Source organism: Armigeres subalbatus, chromosome 2, assembly GCF_024139115.2.
Source record: "Armigeres subalbatus isolate Guangzhou_Male chromosome 2, GZ_Asu_2, whole genome shotgun sequence".
NCBI classification, from domain to species: domain Eukaryota; kingdom Metazoa; phylum Arthropoda; class Insecta; order Diptera; family Culicidae; genus Armigeres; species Armigeres subalbatus.
This window is the reverse complement of record NC_085140.1, coordinates 245,938,891-245,965,534: the sequence shown is the minus strand read 5'-3', so window position 1 is coordinate 245,965,534 and position 26,644 is coordinate 245,938,891. Positions and strand designations below refer to the sequence as shown.

Sequence of the window (26,644 nt, the reverse complement as noted above, 5' to 3'; positions counted from 1 at the left end):
CTTAGCGGATACTGAAAATTCTCGCTTAACTTTTCAAAAAGACCTAAGTAACATTTTTTTCATGAATTAATTTGAATAGCGTAATCAATAGAACAACATGAAAGCTTGTCACTCGGGGAAAAACCACCCACCGGCATGAGACAAAATCATGAAATTACAATTAACTAAACATGTGTGAGATCTGCTGGTCTGCGAGAAAGCAGCCTGCACAGGTTCGCGGCTCAGCGTCAAAAATTCAACTAAACGATTAAACTCCACGAAATCATCAGTAAATAGAAAAAATGCTGAAATTTAACATGCATATCCCATTTATTAACCCACCCAGTATCTACTTAAAACTATTGGTTTTACTTAGCTGCTAATGTTGTAAATGTGTATACGTGTTTGAAGTCTATCCCTTCGGCGACATCAGTAACCATCCGGATGGAAATGCTCTGCCACTGTCTGCGCTGTCTTTATACTCCGGTTCTCAAAGGTTCAAGTGCGGAACAACCATCGCACTTTCCATCGACGGGGACCGGTTGGAGACATCCAGTGACAAACACAAATAGGCCTAAGGTGATACCAAAAGGAGTTTCAGGCATAGGATTCACTTCCACAAGCTATGCTTCTCACCGATCTCACAGCACTTTACTCCTACTCCATGCTCCGAACTGACACTATATTGTTCTAACAAGTTTGAACAAAGAACTTTATATTAAAGAACTGCGGTATACTATAGATGTTGTGTGTACCACGGATCGATCGGAACTGCCTAGCCTCTTCGTTATCGAGCGAGTTTGACCTTTGCGTACAACAGATGGAAATTCACCACTGCACAATCCAGGTTCTCCGAAGAGCGAGAGTGATGATCAGGTACCTTGGACAGTTTTAGTACAGCACAGTCGAACTACTGTGTTATCGCACTGCCCAGACGAGTGGACTTCATCCCATTATTATACCAACAGGCAGACAGCAGATGATCGATTGCTATATGGCTACAATCGATTGAAGATGATGATCTGTTGTGTTGTTCTGATGGAGAGTGTTGTGCACATACAAGGAAGATTAACTCCAACACTTCTTTCAATACTGATGGGTTAATAACCATTCCAAGGAAAACGTGCACATCTGTCACATGCTACCTTTAAGCAGGTGACAAGCTTTTGATTGCAGTCTTCTTCTTCTTATTGGCATTACATCCCCACACTTGGACAGAGCCGCCTCGCAGCTAGTGTTCATTAAGCACTTCCACAGTTATCAACTGCGAGGTTTCTAAGCCTTGTTACCATTTTTGCATTCGTATATCATTAGGCTAACACGATGATACTTTTATGCCCAGGGAAGTCGAAACAATTTCCAATCCGAAAATTGCCTAGACCGGCACCGGGAATCGAACCCAGCCACCCTCAGCATGGTCTTGCTTTGTAGCAGCGAGTCTTACCGCACAGCTAAAGAGGGTCTCTTTGATTGGAGTACTCAAATTAATTCATGAAAAAAATGTTACTTAGGTTTTTTGAAAAATTAAGTGAGAATTCTCAAAACTAGACAGATAGTTCGACATTGACAACAAGAATTGAGCTAGATAAGATTTTTTGAAATTAGTCCAACTGTTGAACATATTGAAGCGTTATATTAGAATCCATTACTTTGCATGTGTTTTTATTTCAAGCTGGAAGCTTTAAGCAAAAAAAAACAATTTCAATTACACTGAATTCTTTTTTTACACGATTGATGCGTGCGTGCAAACAGAAAATCGTGTAAAAAAATCGTGTATTTTCGAGAAATCGTGTAAAAATAAAATGCATATTTTTTTGTTACGAGAAAATGATGCACAGGGTCTTCTGCCAATTGTGATGCTACATATGATATATTGCTCCAGTTATCCAAGAATTTCATGGAATAAAGCGTTAAGGTCTATTTACATAACCAAAGGCTATGCGGACTGTTTTGAATATGATACATGCCCTTTGTGGAACATAGAATAGAATGTGTTCACAGCAGATGTTCTTAGTCAATCCGAGAAATCCTTTAAGTAAGGCATTGAGCTCTACCGGCGTATCCAAAGATCATTCGGACCGTTTTGAATATGGTACATTCCCTTTGTGGACCATAGAATAGAATGTGTTCTCAGCAGAAGTTCTTAGACATCCAAGAAATCCCTGAAGTAAGGCCTTAGGGTCTACACACGCAACCAAAGATCATTCGGACTGTTTTATTATTATTATTTATTTATTGTCAACAGGTGAAATAGACACCCCAATGACCGCTATCTTAAAATAAATACATTAACTACGTACATACGTTAGCTTATAGTCAAGAGCGAAAAACATACTGAAAATTACACTTATTTGTTTCTCGCGACACATTAAAATCAAACACAGAATAACACGTATTGAATAAACGGGACATGCTTCGGACCGGCTCATGTAGTCCATAGTTAGTTCTGGCTGCAGGGAGATTGATGAACGAGTGCGATCGGAGATTACGGCGGCGAGTGTTGATGTCCAGCAAGCTGAGCAACGTAGGGCAGTCAATGTTTCCTTGTAGAAGATCACCGTTGAAGCAGGCTTTAGCCACGTTACGCCTTGCATCAAGAGAGTCGAGGTTAATAAGCTGACAACGGATACTGTAGCTTGGTAGGTTGAGCGGAGCTCTCCACCTTAGATGTCGCAGAGCGAAGCGCACGAATTTTCTCTGGATAGCTTCGATGCGCTGAGCTTCGTTTTGGTAATACGGAGCCCAGACAACTGACGAGTACTCCAAGATTGGGCGAACGGTTGCACAAAACAGTGATTTCAGACAGTACACATCCCGGAATTTCTTGGCAAAGCGAAACAGGAAGCCTAGTTGTGAAGATGCCTTCGAAACGATATATGCTACATGATCCTTGAATGTCATTTTCGAGTCGATCAAAACTCCGAGATCCTTGACTGTCGATTCGCGTTGAAGCTGAATATCTCCCAAAGCGTAGTCGAATAGGAAGAGCGAATGTTTGCGGCCGAAGGATATGACAGAACATTTTATGACATTTAATGTCATTCGTTTTATGCGGCACCATTCAGCAAACACTTCGAATTGTTGTTGCAGAAACATTGCATCTTGAGGATGCTTTATAGAGTAATATAGCTTTATGTCGTCGGCATACGATTTTAACCGCCATACTCCATCCAGTTAAATAGGATTGAAGCCAACCGAGCATGGAGTTATTAATGCCTAATTTGTCAAATTTCGCGATGGCTATCTGATGATTCATCTTGTCGAATGCTGCGGAAAGATCTGTATAAATGGCATCCACCTGATGGCCACTCTCCATTTATCGAATTACAAAGGAAGTGAAACACGTTAGGTTAGTAGTCGTCGATCTTTTAGGCATAAACCCGTGTTGGTCGTTCGATATGTAATGTGCATACTTTTGAACCAATTCTTTGAGAATAATCAGCTCAAACAGCTTAGAAATGGCGCTTAGTGCAGCTATTCCCCGGTAATTTGAAACAGTCGTCTGCATCCTTTTTTGAAAACTGGGAATAAATATGATTGTTTCCAGCAGTTCGGAAATAATCCGGTAGTCAATGAGAGGTTGAATACTGCAGCTAACGGCTTTGCAAGCGTATCAGCGCAGCGTTTCACAATAAGAGACGGAATACCATCCGGGCCGCATTCAATTAAAGTTTTCAATTCCTTACTAGCTGTTATTACATTATCGTCGGTAACGAAGAACGGCTGCTCAGCGGCTTCAAAACGGGGAATATTCCTGGTAGCGTTGGCTACAGCCTGAGGGTCGAGGTGCTCATTTGTAAAGACACTACTGAATTGGGAACGAAACAAATTGACCATGTCGTGGGTAGTTTCGGCTTCGCATAAACCATCTGTCATCGAAGAGGGCAGTCCTGATTCCTTTCGTTGTTCGTTGACGTACCGCCAAAAACTTTTGGGGTTAGTCTTGAGTCGATTTTGACGATTTTGAAAGACGTTATAAAGGTGGTCGTTGAGTTGCTGATAGTCAGAGTTTGCCTTCAAATAACTGGCTCTTGTAGAATCAGAACGATACTTGCTATGTTGTCTGAGAGCCGCGCGCTTCACTCTTTTGAGGTTTTTGAGGTGAGCATTAGACCAGGCTGGCTTAACCGATTTGGATATGGATTTCAGCGGAACGAACTGATCAATAGCGTACAGTAATATACTTGACACAGTCGATGCAGCGAGATCGGCGTCGAAGTCTTGAAGAATAGCGTCCCAGTAAACGTGTGCAAGAAAATCATTCATGTCGTTGAAATTGGCCTTATTAAAGTCGTACGAAACGCTTTCAGACGGCTCGTAGACGCGACAGTACGGATTTATCTTAAGATGTGTCAGTATGGGAGGATGATGTCGACCGATTTTAACGAGCTGAGATGGAGCCTGTATAATCGAACAGCTCTCGCGCAGTTCGTCGCTAACGAAGCAAAGGTCAAGTATTCGATCGTTTTCATTTTCGACTGCATTCATTTGTTTCAATCCTGCTGTGCTGTACGCGTCGAGTAGCCCACGAGACGTCTGGCCAATCAAGGATCTTGAAGGGACCGGAAACAGAAACCCCAGCGTGTGGCGCTGCCAAGTGATCGAGCTCAGGTTAAAATCACCCAGGATAATAAGGTTGTCTCTTGGTCCCAATTGTGAAACCACCCAGTTAAGTGAATCAAGGTGCCTTTCGACCAGGACTGCGTCGTTAATTCGGTCGGGGGGGATGTAAACAACACAGACATAGACATTTGAATATGGTAAATGCCATTTGTGGATTATAGAATAGAATGTGTTCACAACAGATGTTCAAAATCATCAATATGTTATTAACGCATTCTTTCCTATGTGCCACAAAAGGCATGTTCCACATTTAGATCTGATCGATAGATCTCTGGTTACGCGTGTAGACCTTAAGGCCTGACTTCAGGAAATTCTTGGATGACCATACCCACATGTCATAAACGCATTATATTTTATGTACCACAAAGGGCATGTTCCATATTTGAAACTGGCCAATAGATTACGCGTATAGACCTTAAGACCTGTGTTCCGAACGTGTAATTTTTGTTTATTTTTTTTTTATTTGTTGATTTCCGGTATTAAATTTCACTTATGTGATGTGAACCCTTACCCCCTAATAATAAGTTAAGTCTAATAGTCATTATAGTCCTTTCCCCCCAATTCTCAAAAATATAAGCAAAATAAATATCGTCTTGCCTCTTTCCTGTATGTCATGTCCAATGTCAGCTTCTCTCACCAGGTTAGGTATTTGTTTTCTATTGTTGGCGTTGCCATCGTAATGGCTTATTCAGGTGTCAATTGACACACACACACAAACCAGAAATTTGATGGCAGTGATTTTGAATTTTGTATTTGACTGTCAACGAAAAACAACATCGAGAGGAAAAGCAAACCCGGAGTTTTATTCTGCTACCAAACCAACATCCTGATCCAGTTTCCACTGCGCCGCTGCTAGAGAGCCGATCGCTGCTACTGATCCACTACCATACAGTCCACCTGTTCTACCGCTTATCAGAGCATAATTGTCCCTTCGACACGATCCACATTAATCCCCTATAAGACCCGTCCGGTAATCTTTTGTGGATATCGGTTCGCCTTGCACATAGATTACATGTTGTTCTCTGGCCTGTTGAGTGTTAGCCAGTAGCAAAATTTTGACTGCACCCCCGGAAAGAAGAGTCCGTTTCCCGTTTTTGACGTTGTGCACCGCATAATCTGGCTTCTGGAAATTCTTGGATTACCAAACCCATATGACCACAAAGAGCATGTTCCACATTAAAAACTGGCCAATAGATCTCTGGTACGCGTGTAGACCTTGAGGCCTGACTTCAGGGAATTCTTGGATGACCATACCCACATGTCATGAATACGTGTGTAGACTTCAAGGCCTGACTTCAGGGATTTCTTGGATTATCATACCCACATGTCATGAACGCATTTTATTCTGTGTACCACAAAGGGCATGTTGCATATATTTGAAACTGGTCAATACACATCTTTTTACGCGTGTAGACCTTAAGGCCTGACTTCAGGGATTTCTTGGATGACCATGAACACATTATATACTTTGTACCTCTCTTTTTTACAGTCTGATAAGGCACAAAAAAATATATACATTCTTTTTGAAAATCGCGTAACTTTGTGAAAATCGTGAAAATAAAAATCGTGTAAAATAAAATCGTGTAAAAACAGAATTCAGTGTACTTTTTACCATCGCGATGTGGAATGGCAACATACCGTTACCAGAATAATTTTAATATGTTCCCATTAAGTAGTGAGTCATTAAATATACGCACTAGTTAACAACAGAAGCATAACGGCACGTTGCCAATTGTTCCATATTAAGAAATCAGTTTGAAGATATTACAAATGATCAAACACACACATGCCGTCGGCCAAATTTGCAATTCATTGAAGCGACATTTTTCGACGATTCAAATGGTCACTAACTGCCAACACTTGGCTGTAGAGTTCTGGACAAAAGCGAACTGGAAAACAACTTTTATCTTGGTGCGGCGAATTAATATCCTCAGTTGGTGTCGTAATGCAGAACTACTTGTTCTCTGTTGTTCGGTTTTGAAGAGTGGAAGATTCAAGACATTTGAAAAGAGAAAGAAGAAACTTTTTTTAAGTTATTCGGTGTTACATCCATTACTGTCTAAAATCAACAAAAAGTGTAGATGATGATAGTTTTTGTTGGAAATCAGCTAATACGAGACCGTTATGCATATGATGGTTATGAAAGGCGTGGAAATAAATGGAATTTTTAATTTGATTTTTTATTTTTTATTAAAGACTCTTTAAAATGTTATTCGCAATTATTTATATTTATTATGTTAAATGGAATTACCGTTGCCATTTTTACAAAGAGCCGTTCTATATTTCAAAACAAATCTATATGGAAACCTTTCGAACCACGTCGTATTTTTTTAGATACACAATATGAAGCAAAAGTAAAGTTTTCACGTTTTCATGAGTTGATTACAATCTGTATAGAGTTCGTTGTTTTTGTTTAATTCTGTTGGCATGCTGGAGCCATCATACGATGGTAACGGTAACCAATGGAATGTAAAAACCTTTTGGGAAAACTAATCGAATAACACCACAGGGTTCGATCAGCTGTTTCTGGGAAATAGCTTCGTATTATCATGCGGAATGAATTTTGATCAGAAAAAGTAGCAAGGAATGCTTTAATTATTTTTTTGCTTTAAAAGCTCGATTTCTTTTATGTAGTGAACATTATCCTGTAGGTGTGTGTTTTTAATGCTTAACCTACGTGTGGGACATTTCCTATATGACACTTATCAACAGGAGAGCAGAGCCAAAGCGTACCAAATTTACATTCTACAATCAAGCCCCATTACGCTGCAGTGGTCTCTACCACTTGATCCAGTTCGCATTGTTTGGATGATGTTCCTGCTCGTTTTATCACATCACGCATGTATCCTGTTCGAGGCACCGGTTCAAGAATAGCACAGTCATAAGGTTCCATGAAAAGTACTTCAGCATTCTGCATTCACTCATTTCATACTTAGAGTTGCGGTAGGTATTTCCGTCCGTGGTATAATTCGCGTCATAGGCTCTAAAACCAATAAAAGCACGTTTGGATATGGATGAGTTATAGAAAAAAAAGTGTATTTTTGATTGGTTTTCGACTCTATAACAGGAGTTAGAACGCTGACGAAAATACCTACCAAAACTCTACCACTTTCAATCTCCAACCGACTTGTTACTACACGAATTGCATGCAATTTGACATTGCATTTGTCAGCCGACAATTATTATTCATTTGTGGCACATGCGTGTAGTCATTGTTTGTGTTCATGTCGCCGACAAGAACATGAAGCAGGAACCTGTTGCTGAGGTGTGTTTCTGCGATGCAAATATGTTACAACTCATAGCAAAAAATATTCATCAATCTTTTGGCCTATAAATAATTTAAATGAGTTTTGGCACCTAGTATTGGGCGATAAAAACCACAACGTGATTTTTTTTATATAGAGAAGATTTGCTTGGCCAAGCCCCCATTCACGATTCGACCTGTATCACTCATTCAAACATGTTGATTTATGGTAGGATATGATATCTAGGTTGTTGCTGAGGTATGGGCCCATGCGACGCACGACGCATTATCAAGATTCGGTAGTAGCAGGTTCTGCCGTAGGATATGTCACGAATTTCATCCACAAAAAGAGACTTATGGGGGATATGTGCTCAAAGGATGGATACTGGATGATTGTGAAGGGGATTGCCGAATTGTTACATTTCAAGTACCTCCTCCTCCATATGATGTTATAAATCGATATCGAACAGTGCTGCTCTCCTGCATTCGATAGCGTTCATAAAAGTGGTAACTGTTGATTCAGGAAAAGACAAATCGGTTTGTTTGTAGAGAAACAACATTCTTTCCACTGGACATCATCATCATCCGACCATGCATCGCCATGGAGAAAGTCACACAGACTGAATATTTCAATACATTGTATCTGGCCAATGGACTTCGTTTGCTTTGTAGGGACATTTGCATAGGCAGTAGCGGAGTTTGCGGCAAGTGTGCCGCGATTTGTTATGTAAACTTAAAAAAACTCTTTGTTTTAAACTCGAATATGCTTTCAATACAAATTTACACTTAAATTAACTTCGGGTCAAAATTTGAAAGCAAAAAAACGTTTTCTGGAGAGTTTTGAAAATGGTTATAAATAACATTTTTTTGGCTATGGGCCAGAGTGTCACCTAGATAATATTTGTTCCCTCGCCCACTGCAAGCCAAATATAACTCTGCACTTGTCTCGAGTTCATGCGGAATTTGTTGGAATTTCTGGGTTAGGTTGGAGAGGCAGAGGTCCGTCTTGGTTAACGAGCTGCCAATGTGATAGATATATCTATAGGTAACTGATGGAATTTCTAATTGGATGTAGGAAACGAGCTCTATAGTTCATTTTCAATTCTAGCAGATTACTGTTAGAATACTCAAGTTGAAGGTATAGGAATAGTAATGGAAACGGTATGGAAGTCCATTTCCAGTTCTAGCGATTGCCAGAACATGAGAAATAAAAAGAAAGATACAAAGTAGGAGAATGGAACGGACCTGGGATTGAACCCACGACCTCCTGCGTATGAGGCAAAAGCAGTAGCCATATGACTACCAAGCCCGCTATGAACGAAAAATATTGAAAATCTTTTTTTTCCTCAAAATTAAGTTTTTGTCACTTGAACCCCTTCTCGTTGGAACCCCTCAACAAACTTTCAACAAACTATATATATTTTATTTCTCTCCAGGTTCACAGGATACACGAATAAAAACATATCCTTAAACACCGCAGTCGTAGCTGTGGAATATGGGTAGAGTACCTTTTTTGGGTTTTTGGGGAAGGGTATTCTGTCGCAGGTGATTTATTGACGCAAAAAAAATAACTTAATGTAATACCATATTCACATAGAGTTTATAATATTTGAGTGAAATGTGAATATAAATCATACATATTCCCATATTTATATTTTTTCCTGCGCAGTTGAACAGAACTGCTGAAAATAACGTTCCTTTTATAATGAAACTTCACATGAATCCCAAATGCCAACAAAGCCCATTCAACGGTGAATATCAAAGTTGAATCGTGGTTTGTTTGCCTTCAACATCATTTTTCCACTCACAATCGCAATAATAAAGCTTCGGTTGGAGAAACATCGTTCAGAGAGCACCGACTATAGGACAGAATCTGTTTGGTCAAAGGCTTATGGTGCTCTTCACAGCAGTCCAGTCGGTCGGTCACCAAAGCGCCACCACATTTTGCAATTGTTTGCTTTCCTGGGGTAGTTATCTTCTTGTTTGGTTGGTAGTTCCGGTCACTCCTAACGCTCAGCAGTACAGCTATTTTGTTCTCAAATGAGAAACTCTGGCGTGCGATGAAATATTCAACAGGCTACAACTCACATCCATTCATGATGGGATCCACTCACCGACCACCAAATATTTCGCATTGTATTTCAGCCCTCCACGGAATTTCGGTTTTCTATCCAGCCACAGGTATCCGAGTACTGCGCTTAACTTCTGGACCCAATAGAAACGAATATCGAAAATTTTGTCACGTTTACCTTCCCCATAATTGGATGTAATTGAGCTTATCAGTGGAGCTCTTTCGATGCGATTAAATTGATTGGACGTGAGAAAACATAGATATGTGTCATTAGCCGTTTGGCTCGAATTTTCTCTGGAATGTGTTCGAACTGAATTACTCCTTAAACACAAAGTGCATTTTTAATGCTGCACTGTTGGACTTATTGAAAATCTGTTAAAGAGATGAGCCAACCTCGGACTGTAAATCTCTTTAATAAAGAATAAAAAATCTGTTAAATTATTTACCGTACAGTTCTTCTATTGAGAAAGTTGTTAAATTTAATAGAACATATGCGATTTTTTGTTTAGTGTGTTCGTTTGTTTTCATATTTGGGATTTTATAAAATAAAATCATCTCAAAATTGTTTTTTAAATGAGAACCCTGAAGATCTATAAGTTTTTTAAATTGGTTATTAATATGAATAGTTCAAATCTGAATGTATATATTCTGGTACCAAATTAACTAGATTTCACTAGATTTATGAACACAACTCATATCTTCAATCTTCAAAATGGAAATTTCTTATAGAAAGTATATTCTATTTCGGTCACGTTTTGCATAACAATCGTTTCAGTAGCGCTAGATAGCATTTCATTTTTCGTTTGGCTGTCGCTTCCAACCAAACTTTGGAAGCAATTATAGATTCCCTCGACGCGGCGGCTATTTTGTGATTCTTGCTGCCTTTGGGTTGGACTGTCAAATATCGTTATTGGCTGTTAGATATCATGTTCGGGAGATTCTCAGGAGGAAGGATGTTTCAATTATTTGCCCGGAAAATATGAAATCGAATATAAATTTTTACTTGATTGGAAAATTCGTATTACTACTGGCGCTTGACATGTTAAATACTCATGGGGTGGGTAAAAACGAATAAAATCTTGTTTGACATAAAAAAAAATCTGTATTTATTTGGCACATGGCAAGATGAGATGTGATGGATTATATATGACTACGGATTTCTGAACGAATTGACGCGATTTCGGCGAATAATGTTATAATCCACACCCAATTGGCGGTTGTTAGATTTTCTAACAATTCTGTATAAGTCTCTAACAAAACCTGTATAAGAACTGGGCATATGCGAAATTGTTAGGTTCTCATACAAAAAATGTAAGCTCTCAAACAAATATTGTTAGAAAAGCTTACAAAATTGTTAGATTCTTATACAATACTTCAGTTCTTATACAGGTTTTGATAGATTTTTATACAGAATTCTTAGAAAATCTAACATCCGCCGGTTGGGTGTAGATTTAAGCAAAACTCTAGAATGCTTTTAGGGTAAAAGATCCAATAGTGGAGGAACTAAGCACGTTCCACCACTGTTTCTTCGCTTACACCACATCTATATTTCATGTCGCTTACCTTAAGTACTTATCCAACAGCTCATCAATTATATTTTAAACGAAAAGTATTCCAAACGCTGCAGAAACCATTATTGTTACCTAAAATGATACCTCCAATTATTGGTGCAGTGTTCCATTAGTTGCGGTATTTTTTAATATGTGTTCCTATAGTTACGATTGTTTTCTTATGGGACTCGCAACTATTGGAACACTACCGCAACTATTGGTGCAAAGCCGAGAAAAAGATATGATAATTTAGTGATACTTTACCGATTTGGAGGGATTTTCTTATTTGTTTTCTTTTATTTCGAGTAATGACAGGTCAACAAATTGATAGACAATATGGGTTGCTGCGTTAAATACGTAGATTTTGTTAAAATAACACTACCGCAACTATAGGAACACCCACGACTATCGGATCTTTTGCCCTATACAAATGCTATAATCACAGACAAACAGACATAACACATTGAACATTTACTCATCATATACATCGTCTGTTGAAACACTAACGACATCTGTTGATTTCAGTTGGTTGGGCAAATCACGAACCAGATGGCGGTAGTGAGCAAATGTCAAACTCGAGCAAATCCGATGCGCGCGCCATGAGTGATCGATTGGTCAACTAATGATTATTTGAATCGACCAGTAAATCAGTGAACGATGGAAATTTGACGAGTGTTATGTCTGTTTGTCTGTGCTATAATCTTATCTACTTGACTACGCAGACGACATTACACAGCTTTGATAAGATGCAGGTGAAGAAGAAAGTTAATCGTTAAGGACAAGACAAGACTTCCGGAATCCTCGGAGACGAGCCAGCCTCGGGCTGAAAGTCTCCTTAATAAAGACACAAAAAAAAAACTTCCGGAATCCAGAACATATTTCACTCTCGTTTTCTAGGGCACCCCACTTAAAACGAAAGCAACTATTTTTATTATTTCACGCATGCTGCTACGCAGCAAAGCTGGAATAATAAAAATGACAGTTGTACGTTGCTTCCGTATTTATTTATTTTTATTTATTTTTTTTTATTTCATCAAGCATTGTAGACTACAAACACATTGTTTCACTTAAACACTATCTGTTTTAATCACTAGACAACTATTATGCTATACTATTCATTGTTTTCCTCACTAGCGTCTGCCCACTAATGTCTTGCCCTTAAAAACTCGAGTGTAATTTGTTTTAGATTCCAGGAGGCTTGTCCTTAATGCTTTGTCTCATAGTTGATTGTTTAAGAAAGAGTGCGCGGAAATCACAATCACAATAAAACTCGTCAGTTTAAATAAGCCACATTAGTAAATATCAAGAGCATGCATATTCAACCAAATTTATTGACCCATTTGAACGCCGTTTGTACCGTCCTTCAAATGGTCCCGGGACAGAAATGGACACCATAACCGCTACGACAAAGTTGAGGCCATTACTTTGACCGGAAACTAGTTTTCAATTTGTTTGTCTTCGAAGTGCAATTAGCTACATTGCATTTCTGCCGGTGTTTTATGTTGTGAGTGAGTATAAAAGGGCAACATTTTGTGCGAGCCTGGATAGCATTGGTACTAGTCGTATCTAGACCTGTGCGCCGGTCATAACATCGGCAGCAGTGGCGTGGTGGTCACTTTTACCCCGGCGGCGGCGGCGGTGTGAACCGGCGTGGATGAAAAAATCAATGGCTGGAAAAATCAATTTTAACGCGGATTTTTGGATTCACGCGGTTTTGATTCACATGGTAGGAAATCGAATTGCAATGTTCCACGCTTGCCACATTCAAAATAGTCAGTTGCTGGCGCCACTAATCAATACCTGATCTCAAAAAGTCATTTAAATTAACACTATTTTGTTGTTCTCTGATTTTGATTAATCAAATTTCAACAATAAATCCTGCTTCGCTCTTCGTGACCCCTGAGCAGTGTTGAGAATGAGATGTTGGTGTCATAGAACCAATTTGTTAATAACTTGTTTCAAAATTATTTCCAATTCAAGATTTTGATAGAACTTTCCTGGAGAAATATCGGAAAGAGATTATAAGGTACTTCCGGCTAGGAATTTTCGGAAGAACTTTAGGAAATGAAGGAATTCCGGAAGAAAATTTCGAAGAAATTCCCACAAACATTTGCAAATGAATTCCTACCAGTATTTTCAAATGCATCTCAAAATCCATTTTAAAAGGAATTTTCAAATAAATTTCTGAAAAAAAACTGAAGGAGTTTTCAATGAATTTGTGAAGAGATCCCGAAAAAAATTATGAACGAATTTCTGTCGGAAATGTCCAATAATTTCCTCTTAAAGTTACCTATACCTAGGATGGTGTTGTTCGGAGCAAAACCGAATGTAATTTCCTATTCCAGGTCGCTCGTTCTTGGGCCGCTAGTCGCCAGTCTCGCTGCACACCGGCTGCACACGCATTTTCCACGATTGCACACAGGCAGCGAGTGCGGGTCTACCCCGGAGCCAACGTCCTCTTCCAGGTTCTCTGCAGGTTCTTTTGTTGGTCTCTATTTCGACATACGCGCTACATGTCCAGCCCACTATAATCTGCTTTATTTTATCAGCCTGCCTATGTCTGCATTTTTGTATACTTGGTGCAACTCGTGCTTCATTCATTCGTCTGCGCCATTTACCAATTTCTACCACGCCGCCAAATACTGAGCGCAGTATTTTCTACTAACGCTTTGAGAATTCGATAATCTGCATCTTTTAACGTTCATCATTCATGGCCGTACAGGACGACTAGACGAATCAACGATGTGTACAGAGCTAGTTTTGTTGCTGTATGTAGCTTCCTAAAGTTACCAAAAAAATTACTGGAGGAATTTCCAAAGGATTACCCGGTGAAATTCTCCAGAAATTGCTTAAGGTAGTTTTGAAAGAATTCCTATGGGAATTTCAGGAAAAACTGCCAAGGAACTTGCTAAGGAAATTTCAAAGAAATTCCTAAGCAAATTCCCAAAGCTGAAAGAAACTTCCGAAGTAATCCGAAAATAAATTTCTGATGGAGTTTTTAGAGATTTTTTGGAGAAATTCTGAAACAATTTCCTAAGAAACTCCTAAAAAAATCTGTAGGTATTTCAAGAGGAATTTGCGCATAATTTTCAGAAGGTATATCCGAGTTTCTGAACGAAGTCTTGACGGAATGTCCAAAGGAATTTTCGGAGAAATCTAAGACTGTCAGAAGTTCCTTCTGGAGTTACTTTGAATTTTTTTTCGGTTTTTCCTTCTGGAACTTGTTTAGAAATTCTTAAGAAAATTTCGACCTAGAACTTTGTAAGGAACTTCAAAATAGTTCTTAGAATATTTTCTGAAGGAATTTTCAAGAAAATACCTTTATGATTTTCCCAAGGTTTTCCTAAACAAATTTCAGAAGGAATGCGTAGAGGAAATTTCGAATTAATTCCTGAGATGAATTCCAAGGACTACCTGAAATAATTTCCGAAAAACTTTCTGGAATTTGTTTCCGGAGGAGTTTTTGTAGAACTTTTTGAGGCAATTTCCGAGGGAGTTCTTCAATGGAATTGCGAATCATTTACTTGGAGAAATTCCGAAGGATTTTTTGGAGAAATCAAGGAATTATTTCAGAAACACCAGTAGGAATTTCCTCTGAAATTCTACTAAGAATTTCTTCATAAATTCCTTTGAAAATTAGCATAGCATAGCATAGTTACGATGTACTTCGTAGATTGGACACTAGTGATGTCACTAGTCATGTTTTTCTTTTGAAATCCTTATTCAGATTGCTATCAGAAATCAAGGTGGGTGTGGTATTTGATTTCAATCTATATAATAAAAATGAAATGGTCTGTGTTCGTATCCGCATAACTCAAAAACGGCTGGATGGATTTTCTTCATTCTTTAGCAAATATGTTCGAAACCGTTTCCGACGGGTTTATATGATATTCCCTATTCAGAAAATCATTGGTTAAATTGACTAAACCATGAAATACTGAAATTAATAAACGCATGAAAATTTCACCTAAGCAGTTCACAAAGCGCATTTTCGCCTACTATGCAGGACAACGTCTGCCGGGTCGACTAGTCTAGGATAAAAATCACAAAAGCATGAGGATTACTACTCCTGGCCACGCCCATCTTCACCGTAACTTGGGAGGGTGAGGAAATGTTGGTGTAGTACTTACTTAACGAGAGGCCCCCGACTCAGCGACCCCCTCATAAGTACCTCGGAGTTGGATATTGGGGAAGGTATTCGTTGGATCAGGATTTGCCTGTAGCTGACAATGTGACCGTGTTAGATCTTACACCGTAACACACCACGCAAAGGTGTCTACCCAGCGTTACGGGGGAATTCCTTTGAAAATTCCTCCAGAAATTCCTTTAAATATTCCTTCAGAAACTCTTTTAGTTCTGAGTTCACTTTGTGACGATACGTGGAAGAGGCTGGAGTGGTCTTATTTAGTGAACCGCGCCGTGGTGTGTTGAAAAAGGTGTTTAGTGACATGATTCTTTAAAAGTAGTTAGCTAAATTTCATTTCCCTTTCTCTGCAGTGAAGCGCAATAGCATAAAGCGCAATTAAATTCTGGTAGGCGACTAGTGCGAGTAGAAACGAAGATTAGAAGGTAAAGAGAACACCGAAGATTTGTTGAATTATAATATATAATTGAAACATTGTGCGTGGTGTTTCATTTAACAATTCAGATTCGTAGCAGCATCGGTTTATTGCCGACACATCACACTTTTCGTTACGACCGCTCTTAGACCCCACCTATCGGCTGCAAAGTTTTCCCGGGGTGCACGTGGCCGGAAGAAGGCTGCGTCCGTAAGTTCCCGCGCCTTAGGCAGGCAAACCAACCGTAGTTCGATCGTCGCGGTTCACGTCGACGAGAAGAAAGCTTTGGTCCGTGTAGAATCCAGCGACGCCATCGTACGCATCACCACCGGTCGCTTAACATCTGCCGACGTCATCGCGCGCACGGCCGGTGCGGCCCTACATCAGCGTCCCGACGGCGAGACTTACTAGCGGCATTATCGTCTTGCGCGCCAACGGACCACCGAAGCGTATGCACCACGCTTAGCGGAAGTCTACGAAACAGCGAGGGAGGAGAATCCATATGCTGACATCACATCACGGCCGTGATCGTTTTCCGTCGCCGCCCTCCCGTCCATGCTCAACGTAAATCTTAGGTCGTGAGTACTATATTTGCATGCTTTTTGTTGTGTCGTTGTCCATGGCCATGTGACCGTAAAAGGCACACCAAAATCGAAACCATCCCATTGTCAATGAGCGGGATGAAATACAATAGTCTGAGCCCGGCTATTTGCACGCGCGCTTGGTAGGAGATCAGCTACTGGTGTTGCCGAGATCGCCGTCGACGGAAAGAAAGAGAGAGAAGGAGACGGCATAATCACGCACATGTAGAAAGTAGACCCACGCAATGTGGAAAGGTAGAGGAGAGAGAAAGGGAAGATAGACTAGGCCTAGCGAAAGAGAGAATAAATGAAATTATGGTACGAAACCTATGAGAATAAATAGAAGGTGAGGAAGAAGACCAAATGCAAGTGTATTAGTGGATGATGAAAAACGTAAACAGCAAATGGTGACGTACATATTTGCACGGCTTCTTATGGGAGCTCGTTCGAATGTAGTAGTGAAAGCTTTTTCGCCATACACAAAAGGCACGCACACAATATATGGATTTCCATACCTTAGTATTTATTTACATTGGTACGAAACTGAGCTTTGTGGTAGAGCTTTATGGTAGAGCGAACGGTACAAATGTGTTTCTCATGAGAATAAATTTGAATTTCAACACTGAAGAAAGTTAGAGGTTTACTACTGCATGAATATTTAACTAATGTCCTTTTGAGTCTCATGTTACTTCGAGTTCGGTAAGTTTATTTGTTTAAGGAAAACTATCAGCCCAGTAAACAACTCCCTATTTTGATGCGTATTGTGATGATGTGGAAATATTGAAATTGGCCCGGTGATGATAAATCCGCTCTAGAGTTAATTTCTTCACTCGATCTCAAAGTTGGTCATACTGAATTCGAATTCAAGTGGGGGTATCTTACTCGTTCTCGTGAAGTACGGTGGCCGTTCTACAGCCGGAAAGTCAGCTTCCTTCCCGCAATCAGGGTAACCTTGATCCTCCCCTCCGGAAGGTCTCAAAGCCGGGCAAGCTTGTAAATCAGGTGGATGGTCTCCTTTGGAGTGGCGCTTAAGCCATCTCACTCTTCCAGGAAGCTGATCCGGGACACATTATAAACTCCTCAAGATTCTTTTTCCTAAATAATCCAAAAAATCCGCCAAGAAGTCCTTCGGATATTTCTCCAGGGATTTCATAGCATTTTCGGAGGAATTCATGCAGAAAGTTCTGGAAGAATTCCCGGAGAATGTTTTAAAGGAATTGCTGGAAGATATTCTAAAGAAATTCCTTAGGGAAATTTCGAAGAAATCCCTTATGCAATTTGTGGGAGAATGTATTTAAGACATTCTTGGAATAATTGCCGAAGAAATCTCATAAGGAGGAATTTCCTAAGGAATTCTCAAAGAAGTTGCCGAAGTCATTGCTTCAAAAAACAAAAAAGTTGCTAAACAATTTTTGAAGAAACTCCTAATGGAATAACCTTATAAAATATCTGGATTCCAGAGGAATTTCTAGAGAAACTTGCGAAGGAATTCCTTAAGGAGTCTCCTAAGGAATTTTGAACGAAATTTCCGTAGGAATTAATGAAAAAAAAATTGTTTCGAAACATTAATATATAAGAAATTTCCGGAAGAAATTCGTCGAGGATTTTTTGAAGAAATTCGTAATGGAAATTCTGAAGGAATTTTGGAGAAATTTTTCGGCTTTCAGTCACATGAAGATGTTGATAATTTCAAATCATTGCCAATTTTTCGATCCGGAAGTTTTGATCATCATCAGGGGAGAAATTTCGTAAGAAATTTCCGAAAGAATTTATGGATTGATTTTCAAAGGTTATTTTAAGGAATCGTTTTGGAGGAATACCTGGCGGAATTTACTAGCAATTATATCAAGTGGTTTTGTTAATTACATTCAAAAATTGATTTCAAAATAAAAATTAGTTCTACTAGACGAAAGACTGGAAAAGCATTCAAAGTGGGGATTTAATTATTTTTATTTGCCAAATAAGTCAACTGTCCTAATAGCACAAATAAATATTGTCAAGATAACTAATGTGCTACTTAACTTGAAATTCCTGAACTGCAATGATTTGCCTACACCAATACCAGATCCTTTAAGAATGAGGGTGTTTTGGGTAGGTATTCAAGTCTTCACAAAAGCTTATGTATCACAACAAACATGACTGGCGAGTCACTTAAGTTTAGGTTGCCCGACGGAATGAGGCTTTGGCTTAGATGAATTCCAAAGATCAGTTAAACATTGTATGTACTATTCTACTTAGTAGATTAAATCTATTAGATAAAGCCTCATTCAAACTCACGAAACTAATCAACCAACCTATTTATTAACCAATGTATGTCACCACATTGTCTTAGAGACACCATCACTTGTGGTAGATTTGAAATTCAATTCTGACGAGTTCCACTTTTACAACATTTATGAACATCATAAGACGAGAGCGCCTGTTTTGTGGTGTTTCTGCTCAGTAAGCAGATAGTTCGCGTGAGCCGGGCTTTGCAAAACGATCGGCAGGTCACCGAAATTTTGTTCTGCATTGTGCGGGTGAGTAAAATAATCAGAAAGTGAAAATTTAGTCCGCATCCAGTTGTGTAGTACGGTCGATAAATGAAATAATTAGCATTCGTTCGATTGTTTTTGTTTTTAAATCAAACTACACGATATTCACGGCCATTTACCAAAACGAACCCTGCCACACTCCCTACCCCGTATATCCAACTTCCCAGTGATTTCTCGTGGAAGTGCATATGACTCGTCGGCTTCTATAAATCCGAGTATCACGTCAACAATTACCTTCCTATTCCTTTATTGACCTGCAACACGGACACGGCCGGCGCTGGTATTGCTTATAGTTTGTGACCAACCACTTTTGGGTCACAATTATATATTTGGTGGGAAGGCCAGTTAGTGGTTTAGCCCTGTTAAATTGTTATTTATGTTTTGTGCCGTCTTGAAAAATTAAATGTCTAAATGTGAAATAAATGTCTGTCTCCACTTCCGTAGTGTTTGAGTGATGTTTATTTTGCGTTTAGTAGTCTTCTGGTTGATGTCTTTATTGCTAATAAATATTTTGTTTTCATTTGTGTTAACTCCGACCGTAGTTTACTAGATTTATTCATTTATTTTTCCATTTATTTATTTATTTATTTATTTATTTATTTATTTATTTATTTATTTATTTAATTATTTATTTATTTATTTATTTATTTATTTATTTATTTATTTATTTATTTATTTAATTATTTGTCTAGATTTTTTATTTACATTCCATATTTATTTCATAGTTTTACTCGGAAACAAGTGTTAGGGATTTTTCATTTGTAAGGCTAAGCATGCAGCCAGTTTTGTCGGAGTAAACGACTAGAGTAGAATAGGGCATCAACCATATTATTAAGTCTTCGTATGTAACCTGTCATCGTTCGTCGATCATCGTGCCGTCACATCATCGTCGTCCTCGTCATCCACCATCTTAAGAAAATATGCAAAGTCATGAGGAGAAGGATATAAAAAGGCTCAAGCAACTAAGAAAGCCCTCTTGTATTATTATTCGCCCGGAGGAGTGACGGTAGTGTGTCCGCGGTATAGGACGTTACAAAACCTAACCGCAAAGTTCCGCGAAAGTTAGTGGTGTTAAAACGAAAAACTACCTAACTAAAACCTGTTTAAATCTAACAAACTAAAAGGACATTAAACAGTGTGAATAAAACCAAAACTAAAAATTACAAAACAAGTTAAAATCAAGACTACGGTCTGCTACCAAAGTGGAATTCGTGTTCAGAGGACGAATGTTTGATTCCGGGGTAAGCCCGCTTGTCCGATTCCACTGGTGAATGTTGTGCATGCGCGTTTCGGTACCACTCCCCGGGCAAGGAACACTGGCCTACGCTACAAAAGGCCATAGTGACACACGAACATTAATAGTTCCCTCGTTAAGTGTGGGAACAGTGAAGAACTAATAAAGAGAGAAAGAAGAAGAAGAGAAAGAAGAAGAAGGTGAAAAAAGAAGAGGAGGAAGAAGAAGGAAGCCCAAGTGAACAAGAAGGACGCTACTACGACGATGGAGTTGCTGCAAGTCGACCACCTCAACGAACGGCCGCAACGGTGAGCTCACAGAAAAGAAAAAAAAAACAAAAGTTATGAAAAATTAAAACGGATCCGAAGTTTAAAATTAAACTAGTTATTTTCTTATTTTGTATGGCCGCTAAGCCCTGACTGTCTTCCTCGTTTTGTGAATCTTGTTTCCGCCATCTTGTCACCAATTATAGAGCCAGCACAGGTAAGATTATCCGGGAGAACCATTTTTAAAACGACCCTGAAAAGGTGTGTTGCAAACCCCTGGCCTTATGGGGCTTCCATGACAGGGGTTTCCACCACACTTTGTGCAACCAAGCACTCAATTAAAAGTTATTAAAGATAATTAGTATCAAGTTAGGTCACTAGTTCTTACACATTGAAGATGATGTTACTCCCAAACTTCATCTGTTGGTTCTCTGTGTAATTACAGCTGACCTGACAATAACGGAGTAGCAAACGTGGGCGGTCAATCATGCTCATGCTCATGCTCATTTATGAACTATCATAAGACTATTCCAATCAATTCCACCACGTTGTATTGTTTTACAGATACGTATTTCGTCCTCAACTGTAAGGTCATCTTCAGTGTCTCGTGCTCTACTCGACTCGACTCAAGTTAATTGATTTTTTTATTGCGATTAGTCGTCGGCGTGGCAAAATTATGATCGGCGGCGCGCCGACCCAAATTCGTCGTCGGCGGCGGTGCACATGTCTAGCGTACCACCAATAGTGTTTGCCGTGAACGCGAACAATAAAACACAAGAACATTTGCAATAAAAGAAAGTTTTTTGCCGCTCTCTGAACCCGGAACAGACAAGAAATCGCACCCGTGTGGCAACATTGCATCGCAAGTGCAATAAATTACCGGCCCTCGGTTCTGGTTTGGCAGCTCACGAGGCTCTTCTGAGAATTGGCAGCAACATCCGTATACGCATCTGTGGCCTTTCCTGGATCGCAAATGTTCTACACGTTGTAAAATACGACAGAGTTAATGCTTTCGAATGTTTTCAGCATCGCCGATTGGGGGCTTATTCGATGGATAAGTGGACGCTCGATGCAAAAATATTGTCATGTTGTTAAAAATATATGTGCACTGCACTTTGGAGAGTTTCGGGGTTGCACATACTGATTAAAGCATTATGCAATTACAAATTCAACAAAGTGTATTCAGTAACTGGCAATACCTAAAAGCAAGCCGGAAATTTTTTAACATATCATTTATTTGCTTCTTATTACTGTGAAAATATTAGTTTAGCGATTAAATATAGTACTTGAAATCATTTATTATTCTGTATGTGCAAATGATATTTTATTCATGGCTCACTATAGGAAATTCAGATTTAAAGCGACTCGTTCATCGTCGGACAATAATACCCAACTCATCGGACTGATGACTTTTTTTTCGATTGTACGATTTAATTATATTTATTTAACGGCTACTCACTAGAACAGAAAATAAAAGAAATATTTCCCTCTTGAAAAAGACACAATCCCCGTGTTGAAATGTCGGGTAGATAATAAATTCGTTGTAAAATTGTAAGACTGAGCAGTCGTTCAATAAATATAACCCTAAATAACGTATGTTCAAGTTCTGTGTGTTGGAGATGGAAGAAGAGTTATTCCTGCTGGGATCGCTGGGATACAAAAAGGGCTAGTCGAGGCTGTGCTTTTTGCTCCCAAGAGAGACGGTGCTGTGCTAATACTAAAAGATTTCCACGTCGACTAGCGCTTCAAGACTCGGGCCCCCACAAATCTTATGCACCAAAACCAACCTTTTTTGTACATTTTGGGGCCCCCTTCCGGCTCTGATCGAATTAAATAGTAAGGGAGTATCACTGGTCACGATCAGCTATTAGATGTTTTACAGCCCACATAACAAACGCAAAATTAGATTTATCATACCTTCTATATAAGCAACGTATAGCAGGGCAGCAAAAAAGGCATTAAGAACGATTCACAGGCACCCCGACCATTTACAGTTATTTACACACTAGACTCACTGGCAATAAAATTGCATTCCGCTACATCAGAAACCATACAAGGGCTTCAAACCAACTGTTGTTTACATCTCAGTCCTGTATATGCAGCTATTCGGAACAAGTACATCCGAAAGCAACAATGATGCTCTCAAATGATGCATGCAGATATACCAGCTCATACTAATCGTTCCTGCTTTCAATTACCAGCTAAGTGCAACCAAAATTAAATTATCAGGAACAATGCAACTTGTTCTTGTGAAGGTTGCGGCAATGCAGCTTTTCTCCCGGAAGACCACTTTTCATCTCAAACGGCACACAGAGCGTATCGATTGCAGCGCTGCTGATGCCACTCTTTTGCAACGGCACCCACTTTATTCTTTCCCTTTGCATTTATCGTACGAAGATAACCGAAAGCTGCATCAAATGGAGCCAACTTTTCACATACGTTTGGGGCCGTCCAGAAACCACGTGGTCATATATGGGGGGGGGGGGGGTTTGGAAAATGACCACGATAAGCCACAGGGGGGGAGGGGGGGGTTGCTCTCGAACCACGTGGTTTTTTTTTTACACGAAAACTTTTGGTGAATAACAATAGCGGTGTAAAAAATACAAATCATTAAAATATAACGATTTTATCATTAAACGCAAAGCGCATCTTATGGCCGATGCCCACGTAGCGTCTTTTCAACTCAGGGTTAAAAAGACGTAGGTGTGCATCGAGAAAAACCGATAACGCAGCGTCGGTCGCAACGCCGATGCATATCTGCGTTATTTGACCATCTTAGCCTAAGATCCTATATCCATAAAAAAATAAACGAAAAAACAGGTTGCGATTCAGTCTCAATTTCCACAAAAAAAAATTGAAAAGGAAAAATGGAAAAATATGTTTTTAAAAATCCGCCGCGGATGGTTTTTTGCATCACGCCGCCGACACTTTTGCATCAGCGGACTGCAGCTACAATTTTGAAAAATGTTCATGTTTTTACAATAATCCAAGAAAAAATCTTAAGAAGAAAAATTCAAAAGAATTTCTTGTGGATATTCAGGAAAAATCCAGTAAAGAAATTTCCTGTAAAAACTTTGACATTTCTTCATACTTCATTACTTCATATATTACTTCATATATAATCGTGCGATATATAATCGTGCAATGGCTTCAAAAAGTAAGCTTAAAAAGTAATGTAATAAAAGCTTTCAATTTATAACTGAGGAAATACTATAAAAATATACTAAGTTGAAAAGCAAACCAACTTCCAGTTGGAATATGGAGCCAATGCCACATGAAACACTTTGATATTTCCGTTGATTTTTTGTTTTTGGATTATTTTTTCCATTTTGGAATTTTGAAATGAAAATTTTTCGGAATACTTTTTTAAGCTCTTTGTGAACTCTATCACATATTTTTTAAATTTTCCAAGTATTTTCACGGAAGAGTCTATGGATTATCTTAAAAAAAATCTTTGGATTTTCAAAGAATAAATTCTTTAGAATTCAAAAGGTTCATGTTTTTTGAATTTGCACCACAAATTCTTCCAAAATTTCATCGGGAATTCATTCTTCTTCGGGAAGTAATTTTGATTTCTTTGTAGGTTCAGCTAAACATTGCTTTAAATCTTTACAATGCAAAGGTGCACAGGAAATGATTTAGAAATTTTAAGGAATTTTCACATCAGAATATCTTTAAAATTTTGATTTAATTTTTTAAGGAATTCCTACTGGAAATGCTTCAAAAGTACAACCTTTACAAGTACTACAAAAGTACACAATTCCGGAGGGTTTTACTAGTTCCAACAAGAGATATATCCCTCACGATTCAACACTACTTGTAACTGATCGATTATTTTGGAAAAATATGTATTTTTCAGGGTTGGCCAAATTAGGCACTAAGTTGGCCAAAACCGGTGCACTTCCCCTATTCCGAATAATTTCTTTTGGAAATTAAAAAAAAAACTGCTGAAAATTTCTTTTGGAAAACGAAAAAAAGATCCATTGGAAATTTAGAAGAATTTCCTTTGAAGATTCTTTAAAGTTGCCCAGGATTTTGAAAAAAATCTTTAGAGATTCTGTAAAAAAGTAAGCTGGAATTTTTCTAATTTATACTGGAAATTGTTCGGAATTTGATGTTAATTGGAATTTTCATCCTAAATATGCATTTCGGATCCTTCTACGGATTCTTCTAGTTCTTTTTTTTCGGAACTCTTCCACAGAATTTCGGAAAAAAATGTCGTTGAAATTTTAAAGATTTTTTCATGGAGACTCCGAAGAATTTCTCATCAATATTCCGAAGGGATTCCCTTGCAACTCCAAAATAATTATTTTTGAAAATTAAAAAGATCTTGGAATAAATGTTCCACCTAAATGTTCTAGATGCACAAAATTCTAGTAGTGCTTATGAAAAAGGTTATGACATAGAGAAGCTTGCATTTAAAAAATCAACATGAAATTCTAAATAAAATGCTTTTTAAATTCATAAAAGGGTCTTAGAACTAAGGAGATACCAGCGATATGAAAAAAAGTGGCAGTGTTCCAGTACTCCAATTCCTAAATGGTTAAAAAATAGTGTTATAATAACGATTGAAATTGAATTCCAAAACAAATCTCAAACCTTTCAGGACGGATGGACGGATATGCCCAGCGCTTTAGATTGTCTATAAAATCACAAAAGAGAGCTAGGCCACCATTTTCTTCAGTAAAATTGTTCATCTAGATATTGGCTTTGCAGAAAAAAAATGGGAGCTCAAATTTGACTGACCCTGAAAACTCAGACAGAAACCTTGGGAAATGAAATGAAATGTTTGAATCATTCTGAGCACTCAGATAAGATGGGTCATCCTGAACGTTAGGCCAGTGATTAATATTCAGGAATACGAGATGCTCAAGGAACTCCAAAACGTTCTCAAGTTCAGCCCACGATATCTACCAGATCAATCAAGACATTTGCAATGTCCTCATCATCGGTATATACCCAATCCGATACAATAAGCATATGATCCTTATTTCCATTAACATGAGATCCAAGAGACAAGGTACCCAAAATTATCTTGAGTCAACATCAAGTTGCACAATGACTATGAGGTTGTTCGCAAACTGTTTTTGTAGGGCCTTAGAAGCACTGGGTTCACGGACTTGAATGATCAAGTAGTTCAAACATTACGACTTCCAGCACGTTTTGTATAACCTAAAAAGTAGCTTGTTTAAATATTAATTGAAGTCAACTCAATGGACCTACTGAGATATTATATCATACATCATTCATAAGTTGGTTAACTGGATAAATCGAATGATCCGAACTCCAAAATAATAATTGGTCTATAATACATTCATTCCTCTATGAGTCGCTTATGAAAGGACTATTGACTGAAGTATATTCGAGATGTGGAATAGAAGTTCCTTGGAAAATTATTCAAATTTTATTATTATAATTATTATAATTTTAGTAAGGCATCATTGGCTTCCACGAGTCGATATCAAAATAAAATTTCAATGGAGAATTAGAAGTTTTGAGAGATGAGCCTGGAGAGATGAATTGAAAATCTCTTTATTAGAGAAAAAATAGAAATTTTCCATAATAAAATAGGAAATTGCCAATAAAGAACAATAATACACACAACAAAGCAAAACAAAGCAAAAATTGCAATTATGAAATAAGAATTTTCCATAAAGAAATCAAAATGTTCCACGAAAAAATACAAAATTTTCATGAATAAATCAATATTAGCAATAAACAATAAAAAAAAATATTTTGTGGAAAATTTTGTAATTATTTATTTCTAATATTGATGATTCTGAAAACAATACTGGAATTTCTACAGGAATGCTACTCAAAAGAAACAACAGTAGGAGGTTTTATTTGCATCTCTAAGATTACATATTAACTTTGTGATTCTCTGATAAACTTTTCGTTGTAAGAGTTCAGTTCAGATGCTTCGCTGAGGTTAATATCTTAAGAATTTCCAGTACCTCCAGAGCTATGGAAGGAGATGGTACATTTTTTGTATCCTCCTGATGC

General features: G+C 38.4%; 2 long non-coding RNA genes across 2 annotated transcripts; one reads left to right on the top strand and one right to left on the bottom strand.

Moving 5' to 3' along the window:
• Positions 1 to 291: 291 nt before the first annotated feature.
• On the bottom strand, positions 292 to 647 carry LOC134216126 (uncharacterized). The gene is made up of 2 exons (XR_009980505.1): positions 616 to 647; positions 292 to 553 (listed from the first exon to the last, which is right to left on the bottom strand). It is a non-coding gene; the product is annotated as an uncharacterized LOC134216126 (long non-coding RNA).
• Positions 648 to 15,848: 15,201 nt separating this feature from the next.
• Positions 15,849 to 16,259, top strand: LOC134216125 (uncharacterized). Its single transcript, XR_009980504.1, has 3 exons — positions 15,849 to 15,903; positions 15,965 to 16,036; positions 16,116 to 16,259. It is a non-coding gene; the product is annotated as an uncharacterized LOC134216125 (long non-coding RNA).
• The last annotated feature ends 10,385 nt before the right edge of the window (positions 16,260 to 26,644 follow it).